The sequence below is a fragment of the Somniosus microcephalus genome, chromosome 12 (assembly GCF_052327205.1).
Source record: "Somniosus microcephalus isolate GS21.2 chromosome 12, FLI_Smic_1.0, whole genome shotgun sequence".
Lineage (NCBI taxonomy): Eukaryota > Metazoa > Chordata > Chondrichthyes > Squaliformes > Somniosidae > Somniosus > Somniosus microcephalus.
In genome coordinates this window covers 124,585,768-124,598,808 of record NC_140998.1, presented here as the reverse complement: position 1 = coordinate 124,598,808, position 13,041 = coordinate 124,585,768, and the positions used below count along the sequence as shown (strand labels likewise).

The following is a 13,041-nucleotide window of genomic DNA, read 5'->3' as shown; positions in this document are numbered from 1 at the left end:
TCCCCTTTTTTTCAACAAAGGTATAACATTTGCAATCCTCCACTCCTCTGACACCACCCCTTATACCAGCTCACAAACTTAGGGCTGGATTTTGCCAATGGGGAGCATTTGGAGGCGGGACTCCCACTTGTTGGGTTTTCAGTCCTGCCTCCATCAACTTCTGGCCAACCCACGCTATTTTCCCTTGATTGACCTTGTTAAGCCCTCTGTGAAGCTGTCAAACACTGACATTCTCTGTAGTTTGATGAGTTCTTGAATTCAAGACCTCATCAAACATCTTTTGCAGAAATGAGATGGTTGTTGCATCGGAGAATGCAACGGCCATCTGTCATCTCTGCCGCGGAGGTGCGAGACTCTCCGCATCCCCACCGATTGAAGCCTGCAGGAAGAAACAAAGCTAAGTAAACTTTTTCTAACACCTTCCACTTACCTCACATACTCACCTCTCCACACTTGCACCCATCACTTACCTTTGTTAGATCCGTGGTTCAGTGGATAAATAATTACACGGATGCTGTACATAAACAAATAACAGGTCTTTACTGGAGGAGGGTAATTTCTAGACTGGGGTACAGAGGCATGCGCACAGCTTATATACCGGTGTGGTTACTGCCGGTACTACAGTATACAGGAGCTGTAAAAAGTAGTTCTGACTTAAAGCACATACACTACAATTCCTCCCTTTTTAGATTAATAATACCCCCTTAATATTCAAATAACAATTACATTTTTACATGTACATTCAATAACAAAAGTCCATTTATAGATTCAGTCTTTGGGGCGGCTTCCTGACCCTTTCGGGATAGCGCCTTTCCGGAGGTTCTTGTTCTTGGTGCAGAGGCGATTCTGACCCCTTTTCATCGGGTAGTTCATCGGGTTCCACTGCTATTGGGTCTGAAGTAGATGCTACCGGTATGTCGGGTTCATCCCCAGGTACTCGAGACATGGGGTTGATGCCTTCCTGTGACGCTAAGATCTGATCAACGTGGCGTCTCACAATGTTCTCCCCGACATCCACTGTGTACATTAATGGCCCCTGCCTTGTACATATCATTCCGGGTTGCCACTTCTCTGTTCGATAGTCACGGGCCAAGACTGGTCGCCCTACATTGAAGCTCCTTGTCGGCTTCTCGTTGATGTGCTGGAATTGTTTGTCCTCAACATTTCTTCGCACATTTGGTCTGAGCAAGTCCAGACGAGATCTCAACCTTCGGTTAAAGGACATCATGGCCGGGGTCTGGTTGGTAACTGCATGTGTCGCGTTTCGGTAGGCTAATAAGAAATTGTCCATCTTATGCTGTAGTGGAATTTCCTCATCGCACATGGCCTTTATCGCCTTCTTAAAGGTTTGTACGAACCTCTCAGCCAATCCATTGGTGGCTGGATGATATGGGGCGGATGTGTAATGCCTTACCCCATTCCTTTTCATGAATTTTTGGAACTCGTCGGACACAAACTGTGGTCCATTATCAGAGCAGATCTGCTCTGGCAAACCGTTTCTGGCAAATATGGTCCGTAGGACTGCAATCGTTTTCTCTGTAGTGGTTGAAGACATCTTTATCACCTCAGGCCACTTTGAATGAGCATCCACTGCTATTAAGAACATTGAGTCCATGAATGGACCAGCGAAATCAATGTGCACCCGTTGCCATGGAGAGGAGGGCCACTCCCATGGGTGTAGAGGGGCATGTGGTGGTGCATTTTGGACCTTCTGGCATCCTAAGCAGCTCTTAGTTAGGTCTTCGATTTGTTGATCGATTCCCGGCCACCACACAAGGCTTTTCATTTTCACTCCCCCCAGATGACCTTCATGTAGCTCCTTTAGCACTCTGTCCCTTAACTTGGGTGGAATCATCACTCTGGATCCACACATCGCTGTCCCCTGGCATACTGACAGCTGTTCTCTTCTGGATGAGAATGCTGGCAACAGTGAGTCGCCATGTGTTGGCCATCCCCTCACCGTCAATTCATATACCTGTGACAGCGTCGGATCATTGCGGGTCTCCTTCTCTATATCCGCGTTTGTTACTGGCAATCGTTCAATTATCGACGAATAAAATAGCTCGATAGGGTCCACTGCTGGTGCTTCCTCCACCGTAGGCAATGGCAGGCGCGATAGCCCATCAGCGTTCCCATGCTGTTTCGTGCCTTTATATTCTATTTCATATTGATTCGCCCCTAGAAACAGGGACCATCTTTGTAACCCCTGTGCAGTCATTACTGGCACGCCCTTCTTAGGATTAAAGATGGAGACAAGTGGTTGGTGGTCAGTCAGCAAGGTGAACTTCTGCCCATGCAGATAATGGTTGAATTTTTTTACTCCCCATACTAGGCTGAGGGCCTCCCTGTCAATCTGGGTGTAGTTGCGCTCGGCTGAGGTTAGTGACCGAGACGCAAAGGCTACTGGCCTCTCCAACCCATCTGGGAATTTGTGCGACAGCACCGCTCCAATGCCGTAGGGTGATGCATCACATGCCAAACGAATTGGTAGTGCTGGGTTGAAATGGGCCAACACCTCTTTTGATCTGATCAATTCTTTACACTTCTGGAAAGCTCGTCTACGTTCATCATCCCACTTCCATGGTACCCCTGTTTGCAGTAGGGTTTTCAGCGGGTGTAATACCGTAGACAGATTTGGTAAGAACTTGTGGTAATAGTTTACCAGCCCGAGGAACGACCTCAGTTGTGACACATTTTCCGGTGCTGGAGCCTTGACTACTGCCTCAATCTTGTCAGGGGACTTATGTAACCCCTCTTCATCGATGACGTGGCCGCAATACGAGATCTGTTTCTGGAAAAACTCGCACTTGTGGCGATTAGCTCGCAGCCCATATTCCTTTAATCTGGCGAGCACCTTCTCCAAGTTAGCGAGGTGATCACCGTCATTTTCGCCCGTGGCCAAGATGTCGTCCAAATAACACTGGGTCCCTGGAATCCCTTGCAGGACCTGATCCATCGCCCTTTGCCAGATAGCCGGAGCCGAGGCTACTCCAAACACCAGCCGGTTGTATTGATAGAGACCTTTATGGGTGTTGATCGTAAGGTAATGTTTCGAAGCTTCTTCTACCTCCATTTGCAAGTACGCCTGGGCTAGATCAATTTTGGTGAAGCGTTTACCACCAGATGGCGAGGCGAAAATATCCTCAATTCGTGGAAGCGGATATTGCACCGTGTGAAGGACTGGGTTCACTGTCACCTTAAAATCCCCACAGATGCGGACCTTCTTTGGTTCCCCAGGCGTATTACTCAACGACCTCTTCATTACAGGAACGATGGGTGTAGCCAACTCGCTCCAGTCCACTTTGGACAGTACTCCTGAATGTTCCAACCCTTCCAGCTCTGCTTCAACCGCTGGTCTGATCGCATAAGGCACTGGTCTGGCCTTCAGAAACTTTGGCCTTGCATTATCCTCTATTTTAATTGTTGCTGTTATTCCTTTTAGTGTTCCTAGTCCCTCCTGGAACACTTCTTTTGCGTCAGTTAGCATTTTTGACAGTCGTTCAGGTGTGACGTCGTCATCCTTTTTGGCCTCCACCTTCAGTGCCTGTATGGAATGCCAATCTAAATGTATCTTCCGGATCCATTCACGTCCTAGCAGTGGTGGCCCTCCATTTGGCAATACATATATATGCATTTTAGGTATTTCCTGACCTTTATATGTCACTTTCACCCTTATTTTTCCTTTGGGGTAGACTTTTTGCCCCGTATACGTCTTCAAGACAATCTCTGTAGCTTTCAAGGGTATGTGTGAAAATAGCCGCTTGTAGTCTCTTTGATTTATGACTGTTAGAGCTGACCCTGTGTCCAATTCCATTTCCACTTGGACTCCGTCTATCTTGAGTGTAACCCAGATAGTCTGGTGATCCTCCATTTCGGTTACATTATGTAGTTTCAGACAACCCAGCTCCTTGCTTCCGGAGTCTGTGTCACTTTTCTGTTCGTCTGAACCACTGTCCATCACCTGGTGTACCTTTTTGTACTTCCCCTGTGGAGATTTCTTACTGTTGGTTTTCTTCCCAGACCTGCAGACTCTTGCTATGTGTCCTGCTTTCCCACACTGTCTGCGCACTTGGTCCTTGAACCAACAATCTTTCTGGTCATGTGTTGTTCTGCCGCAGCGATAGCACTTCCCTGTTCCATAGGTCATTTTGTTGGTGCCGTATTCTTGCGGTCTCCGTTGTATCTCTGCAGCACCCCTTGCGGCTGCTTCGTGTGATACTGCCATATTGAAAGCTTTGTCCAGCGTAAGGTCCTTTTCTGATAGAAGCCGTTTCTGGGTTCCTTCACTTTGTAGCCCACACACAAACTTGTCCCTTAACGTGTCTGCTAGTCCCGCTCCAAACTGGCAGTATTTCGATAGCTTGCGCAGTTCCGTTAGGTACTCAGCATTGCTTTCGTCTTTGTGTTGGTTCCTTTTATGGAACTTAAATCGTTCTGCTATCAGCAGCGGTGTGGGGTTTAAGTGGTCCTGTAGGATTTCTACTATGCTTTCAAAATTCTTGTTTACCGGCTTCTCTGGGGTTATTAGATTTCGCAGTAACCCATAAGTTTTTGCACCCATGGAATTTAACAGAACCAGTGCTTTATTAGCATCTGGCGCTTCATTCGCCCTGCAGTACACCTCAATACGTTCCACATATGTCGCCCAATCTTCGACTTCATTGTCGAACGTAGAGATACTGCCACTCTTCGGCATCCTTGGTTGTGCGTTAACTATCCCCAATGGCGCCTCCCGCACTTCCCCTTCTTCTCCGCTGGCACAAAATGGCGTCTCCCGCGCTTTCCTTCCTTCCAACGCTCACCCGTCTTCTCCGCTGCGGCTTCACAAAATGGCGTCTCCCGCGCTCTTCCTTCTTCTCCGCGACTCAATGGCGCCTCCCACGCTCTCCCTGCTTCTCCGCGGCTCAATGGCGTCTCCCCTTGCTTCGCCCCGCGGACACTGATCAGCCCGTGATCCCTGGCTGTGCTCTGCGCGTTCTTCTCTTGATATTTGTCGACGCCGCTCAGTCTAGAACCCGGCTGTTTCTTACCCTCTCTCTCTCCGGTTTGCAGTATTTTTCCTCGATGCCGCTCGGTGATCAACCCCCGGCTGCGCCCTGCTCTCTTCGCCCTCTTTCTTACCCCGTCGACGCTGCTCGGCTCTCTCTCTCTGCCGTCGGTCGGCTCCAGCCGCCGCTGCTCGGGAAGGGTCTGCTCTGGACCTGTCGTCGGTCTCTTACTGTTCGTTGTGGCTGGGGAACCAAGCCCGGCTCTCCACAGCCTCCCCAGCGAAGTTGGATCTCTGCCTGACTGCTGGGCAGTTGCTCGCGGTCGACACCCGTGTTCCTGGACTCGACTCTTCTTTTTTTTTTTATGTTGCAGGTAGATTCGCATCAACACTCGTCGCCACTGTTAGATCCGTGGTTCAGTGGATAAATAATTACACGGATGCTGTACATAAACAAATAACAGGTCTTTACTGGAGGAGGGTAATTTCTAGACTGGGGTACAGAGGCATGCGCACAGCTTATATACCGGTGTGGTTACTGCCGGTACTACAGTATACAGGAGCTGTAAAAGTAGTTCTGACTTAAAGCACATACACTACAACCTTGACAGCGCACCTTTGCACCCCTCCGATCCCAGCAGACCCACTTCTCACCTCGGTGACCCTGGCGGGGTTTGGCGCCTTCGGGAAGCCCACACTTGTGTGAGCAAAATGGGGAAAATCCTCTTATCTGCCTGTTAACTACCTGTTAACACGCAGTTAAGTGGCTGTAATCCCCTTCCCGACTCCAAGGAGACGGGACCTGGCGCAGGTCGACTACCCGCCTCTTGGCAAGATGGCACGGAGACAGGTTGGGCACCCGCCCCCAAATTCCGCCATTTTCCCGGCAGTCCCGCCTCCATACCCGGCTCTCCAGGGCTGGCAAGATCGCGCCCTGAGTGTTGGTGTGAAGCTACAACTGCTTTGCACTGGTGCTAAACATGTAATGTAAATCTAGTATGAAGGCTCTAACTAACTTTGAAGTAAAGTGGTGTGAGACTCCCTCACCCAGAGAATATCACTCTACTTCGTTCCAGTGATATGGTTAGACTTTGATACCAAATTCAGGCTGTAACTACACTATGATTGCATAGGCACAATGGAGCACACTATGCAATGCACTAATCTTTCGAGAAGCGCTTCCATACTTAAGCCTCTGTTTGCTGGATAGCCCAGTGGCGTGCATCTTTTTGAAAGTAAGTATTTTCATGCCGACACACAGAACTTTTTGTAACTTGGAGACCATTTAAAACCTTTCAGGTGGTGTGGTGAACGAGCATCTACGTAATTAGCATTTGATTTGCACTGAGTAGTACCATAGTAATTTGACTTCAGTTTCAACCCGCTTGTTCCAAGTTAAGATAGGTGCTACTGAATTTTGAAACTATTAAAAATTGGATCCGTCGTGCATATATTCAGGTTGAATTTGGCCCATTTTGTTGTCCTAACCTACATGGAGATTTTCTTTAATAGACAGTAATATGCCAATTGCTTTTATAATGGAAATAAAACAGGAAACTGAAAATAGCAGATACAAATATTAGGCTGTACATCAGGTATAATGTAGTATACGCACAGTAACTGGATATAAAATAAATGCTATTAACAAGTGTCATGGGAGAATTTTTCTCTCAAATCTTAGCTTCCTTGCTTTCTTTTTCTTTTCTTTTGTATCAGTGGGATTTTTCAGGGAGCGTGATGAACTAGGTTATAGTTGTGTTGGCATGATATGTGGATAGGATGCCAGAACTCCAAACATGAGGGATGAAGTTCCAGTTAGGACAAGTTTGGATTCCACAGCAGGCATCAACATCACCATAATAAAGCATTTTATCAAAGTAAAGTTGAAAAATGAGTGAAAATGCAAGAAAATATGTTTAAAATATTCAATATTTCAATTAATTCTTGAATACAGATAAGCCCAAAAACAGCGGATAATCTTGAAATGTCAAACTTGGACAGTCACACCCCCATCCACATCCATGGGGCTGTGGTGGAAAGGGTGGACAGCTTTAAGTTCCTCGGAGTCCACATCACAGAAGACCTCTCCTGGTCCCTCAATACCTCCTCTCTGGTGAAGAAGGCCCAGCAGCGCCTATATTTCCTAAGGAGGCTGAAGGGATGTAACCTGTCACCCCTGATCCTCTCTAACTTTTACCGCTGCACAATAGAGAGCATCCTGACGAACTGTATCACAGTATGGTATGGCAGCTGTAGCTACTATGACCGGAAAGCCCTGCAGCGGGTAGTCAAAACTGCCCAACGCATTACCGGCACCCGGCTACCGACCATAGAGCACATATACCAGAAACGCTGTTTACGGAGGTCACGGACCATCATCAAAGACCCTACCCACCCCAGCCACAGTCTGTTCACCCTCCTGCCATCTGGGAGATGCTACAGATGCATTTGCACCCAAACGACCAGATTTAGGAACAGCTTCTTTCCCAGGGCTGTCATCCTACTGAACTCCACAAATAAATTCTAAAGCCTGCACATCTGCCAATGCACTTTATTATGTTTATATAATGTATTACAAGCCAAATGAATGTTGAATGTTTAAATGTCTTAATCTAAATGTACACTCTCGGGAGCCGCAAGCCTACATTTCGTTGTACTGCACTTGTGCACGAACAATGACAATAAAGTTGATTATTATTGTTATTATTATTAATTACTTCAGTCAGGGTCGCCAACCCTCCAGGATTGTCCTAGAGGCTCCAGTTGTTAAATATTAATCTCCTGGACACTACTGCAAGCAACCCGGGAGAAAAATCATTGAGGCATTTTAAAAAATTGTGTTTTTATCATTTCCTTTGAACACCTTTATTTATTAGTTACTAGCTGGAGTGCCCGGCGGTGCCGAGGCTTTTTTGAGGGCATGTTGTTGTTGGAAGAGAGAGAGAGAGCGACTGGGGGAGAAGAGAGAGAGCGACTGGGGGGAAGAGAGAGAGCGACTGGGGGGAAGAGAGAGAGCGACTGGGGGAAGAGAGAGAGCGACTGGGGGGGAAGAGAGAGAGTGACTGGGGGGAAGAGAGAGAGCGACTGGGGGGAAGAGAGAGAGCGACTGGGGGAAGAGAGAGAGCGACTGAGGGGAAGAGAGAGAGCAACGGGGGGAAGAGAGAGAGCGACTGGGGGGAAGGGGGAGGAAGGGGAGGGGGAAGGGGAAGGGGGAGGGGGGGAGGGGGGAGGGAGGGGGGAGGGGGAGGGAAGGGAAGGGGGAGGGGGAGGAGGGGTGGGGAGGGGGAGGGGGGTGGGGGGGAGGGGGAGGGGGTGTGTTGGGGGGGAAAGGGGGGTGTGGGGGAAGGGGAGGAGGGGGGAGGGAGGGGAAGGGGGGGAGGAGGGGGTGGGGAGGGGGAAGGGGGGGTGGGGGGGAGGGGGAGGGTGTGTGTGGGGGGGAAGGGGGGTGTGGGGGGGAAGGGTGGGGAAGGAGGGGGGAGGGGGGAAGGGAGGGGGGAGAAAGGGAGGGGGGGAGCCAGCAGACCCGCTCCCGTCTGCCGGCGATGGCTCCACGGAGCTCCCTGCCGCCCCACGCACTGACATGGCCCAGCCGAGCGCAGCGCCCCGGTCAGCCCGAGCCTCGCCCCCCGCCCTCCCGAGCCCCGCCCGACGCCCTCCCGAGCCCCGCCCTCCCGAGCACCGCCCCCCCGCCCAAGCCGCGGGGGGGAAGGAGAGAGTGAGTCGCCGCTCCTCCGGTCGATGTGTTGCGGGCCGACCCCTGATGAGCGCCTGATCAGCTGAGTCCAAGCCCCGCGGTGACCGCAACTCACCTCCCGCTAGGCTCCCTCCCGCCCCGCCAGCCTTTACCAAAATGGCGGCGATGGCTACGCTCGGCCCAGTCCCACGCCGCCAGCCTTTACAAAGATGGCGACGATCGCGGGGCGGGCCCAGCGGGAGGGGCGGTGCCTAGCTCGGGCGTGGCTGGGCAACAGAGGCCCAGGCTTCCAGGCCTGCAAAAACGGTGAAAGGTAGGAAAATTATAGAGGTTAGAGAAAAGATGAACAAATTAATTAACTTTGTTAAAAAACAATTTGTGTTTTAAAAACAACTTTTTTTTTGCTGGAAATCTAGATTTGAAAAGAAACACGCAGAAAGTGGGAAAAAAAAACAACTTACGAATCAAGATGGCTGACATTCATCTCAGTTCAGAATGATAAGGCCTGCCCACACATGCACCGATTGGTCAACCGTCAGGTCACTGAACTGTAGGATTGGTCAATTGTCACGTCACTCAACTCTAGGATGGCCCGCCCGCACACGCAATGAACCCGCCCCCACTCGATGCTAATGAGCGGATAATGAGCGGAATTTTGAATGTTTTTTGGATACCGTCGGCACAATTTTTGTCCGACCAAAAAGTAAATACGCCTATGAGAGTCCCCTAATGATAAGCTTCTTTTGATATAACATATGTGTAGGTACGCTCTATAACTTTTGATTGTATAGCCGGACAGAGAGACAGAAAGACAGACAGACAGACAGACAGAGAGATATACTGTTTTATATATATAGATAAAAATATTGAAGATGGGGAAAAAAGGCTGTTGGACTGGGTGTGTGGGGCAGGGCAGGGCTGAATGGTTGGAGGTGGGAAGTCAAGTGATAAAACCCCCAGGAATACATCCAACCAGAGTTAGCAACCCTAACTTCAGTGTTGACTGAGGCCTTGTGAATAAGGCAAATGGAGAAAATGTGTACGGGATAACAGTTCAAAGCTAGTTTGAGACTACAATCTAAAGTAGATATTTCTGAAGGAAAGACAGTCCAGCAACATTTCACTTGGGTATTTGGTATATGCTTGGTGCTGGACAATTTCACATTATTTTATTGTATTTTGTGTTAGTGTAGTATTGTACTTAAGAAACCTTGGCAACAGTTGTTCAGTTGCAATGTTGAACATCATGACATCTCATCTATCTGTATCATAAAAATACTCTCAATTATTATTTATTATTTAAATAACGTTGTTGTGTGTGTGTGTGCTCATTTGTGTGGAGGTGGGGTGATACTTGCTGTAGAATGTTGTTAAATTCCAAGCAGCCTTAGCTCCTAATCATATTCCATCACTCCTAAAGTCAGTTCAATGAAATTTCCATAGGAAAACTTAATACCTTTTAATGGGTTGAAGAGATGTGGTGGAGAATGAGATTCTCGCAAACTAATGGAACATAAACCTGTATTGGGGATTTCATCGAACCACAGAATCTTACAGCACAGAAGAAGTCCATTCACTCCATTGTGCCTATGCTGCCTCTCTGAAAGAGCTTAGTTCCATTGCCATTTGCTGTATTAGATTAGAACAAACAATGAAAAATTAACTGCTGCAAGGTTACAGTGTATTTTGGCTTCTTCAGCAGCACCTCCCAAACTCCTAACCTCTACCACCTAGAAGGACAAGGGCAGCAGGCGCATGGGAACACCACCACCTCCAAGTTCCCCTCCAAGTCACACACCATCCTGATTTGGAAATATATCGTCGATCCTTCATCAACACTGGGTCAAAATCCTGGAACTCCCTCCCTAACAACCCTGTGGGCGTACCTTCACCACACGGACTGCAACGGTTCAAGAAGGCAGCTCACCACCACTTTCTCGAGAGCAATTAGGGACGGGCAGTAAATGCTGGCCTTGCCAGCAATGCCCACATCCCGAGAATGAATAAATTAAAAAAATTAAACTGTTTTAAGAACTATTCATATTCCTAACAGTGGCTGTAGAACCTGCTCATCATAGATGGGTGATGAGTTTCATAATTTCTCCAAGAGAACACTAGATGGAGCTTCTCACCTCAGGGGAATAATATTGAACTGTTTTGCAGTAAAGTGATTACACTTCCTGTAAGTTGGGCCATCAAGTACCATTCATCTTAGAAGTCATAGGGAAGTCTTTGATTGGCTTTGTTTGTACGAGAACTAGCATAAAAGCGAGTCTATTGGAGGAAGGCGCACATTAGGAAATAAAATACTTGCCACCTAAAATGGATAGAGGTAATAATAGGGTTATACAGAATATTAAAAAGTTCAAATTTAGTTCAGTGATGAAAAGGCAAGAAATATATTTGTCATTTTGGCATTTACAGGGAGCCATGAATCTGTGGACACTTACGGTCATTTCAAAATAAATTGTTTTTCCTTCCTTTATTCATCTCTCTGTCTGTCTCTTCTAAAATGTTACTTTAAAAATCACTGTGCCATCTTGCAAAAGGAAAACAAGTCAGCATGGTTAAAAGTGCTGTATTTATGCTGTATTTGTCAAGACTGAAGTCACTGAATGGCCAGTATTAAATAACAATAGTGCTGGATCTATTTACAGCCAAATAAAATAATTTGCATTATAAGATTCGTCCAGCTGGCACACAGGACTCTAATGAACACAGACTGTGCCCTGCAGTACTTTGTTTCCCAGGCAACAGCTATTACAACCACAAAACACCCAATCAGCTCACAGAATCACGTGGACGACCTGGATGTGAGTTAAAAGTATGAATCAAAGTATTTGCTGGAAAAACACTAACCAAACACCGTGACATGATTAATCACATAGATAACGTATGATCATTTGTAAAGAGAAATCAAAGAGTTAGAATAGGAAACTCCCCAATATATATACCTGAAAGTTATAGCAGATGCAGAAAATGTGGTTATTGTGTCTCTGATGAAGGGGAAGAGAAGTTACAGTAAATAACTGAGAAAACCTACGAGCAGGAAAGCGAGGACACACACAAAGCCACACGAGAAAGCACATTAGGGGCATTCACACAAAGCACTGAAGGAAATCTTGTCAGCTTGTCTCACTTGGTAGAATTCTCACCTCTGGATCAGAAGATTGTGGGTTTGACCCCAGTACCAGGGTTTAAGTTTATAATCTGGTTAGTTGTTGGAAGTGCCGTCCTTTGGACGATGAATTGTACCAAGGTTCGATCTGCTTTGTTCAGCTGGCTCAGGTGGCATTATTTAAAGAAGAGCAGCAAGTTCTCATGGCCAACACTCCTGCCTCTAAAAGTTATCACTAATTAGTCATCTCACTGCTGTCTGTGTGAAGTTGCTGGGACAGAATTTGCTGCTGCACTTGCCACCATCAGAACACTTCAAAAGCAATTTCAGATATTTTGACATGATAAGACACAACATAATTGCAAGTTTTATTTATTCTAAAATATTATAAAATGTTGATGTGCCAGAAGTAAAACTCTCTTTTTCTCTCTTTATCTTGAATCAGATGACATACTTTGGCGATTTCTTAGAACTGTATAACAATGCATAGAACAGTTTTGGAACCCTATACCTTACACTGTATCTTGTCATTTAATTGGGCCACTTCACATCTTAGAAATAGCAATAAAATTCACAAAAAGACAGCAAGCTAAAAGCCACATCAATAAATTTAAATAGGTGAAAGGACAAAGAAAGTAGGGGCAGATGAAATTGTGGAAGATTGTTTTTTAATAAAAATACATCCTTGAATAGATGAATTAAAGAAAAACCTGGAAAGAGTTTGGACTGGATTTTGTCAATGGGAAGCTTTTGGAGGTGGGACTGCTGCTTGCCAGCTTTCAATCCCGCCTCCATCATCTTCTGGCCAACTAGCGGGATTTTCCCCTGATTGACCTTGTTAAGCCCGCCCTGCAGGCTCAGCAGGCCAATTAAGGGGAAGTCACTGACAGAGCACGTCAACATCTGACGTGCCATCTGTCAAGATTTCTTGAAAGAAGAAATGTCAGCATTTGACAGCTCTGTGAAGCTGTCAAACACTGACATTCTGCGTAGTTTGATGAGTCCTTGTGTTCAGGACTCATCAAACCTTTCAACTTTGCAGAAATCACCTGGCTGTTGGTTCGGAGGATCCAACAACCAGTCTGTGAAACCTACAATGAAGATGTCGGGACTCTGGATCCACAGCGGCTGAAAGCTGTAGGCAGAAACAAAGGTAAGTGAACATTTTATAACATTTAACACTGACCTTACATACTTACCACTCCACACTTGCACCCATCACTCACCTCTACATCTCACTTT

At 47.0% G+C, this 13,041-nt stretch overlaps 1 protein-coding gene across 2 annotated transcripts in view; it reads left to right on the top strand.

The window, feature by feature from the left end:
• The window catches only part of fsip1 (fibrous sheath interacting protein 1), a 942,743-nt gene that overhangs the window by 751,733 nt on the left and 177,969 nt on the right, over positions 1 to 13,041 (top strand). The gene's annotated exons all lie outside the window — the stretch shown is intronic.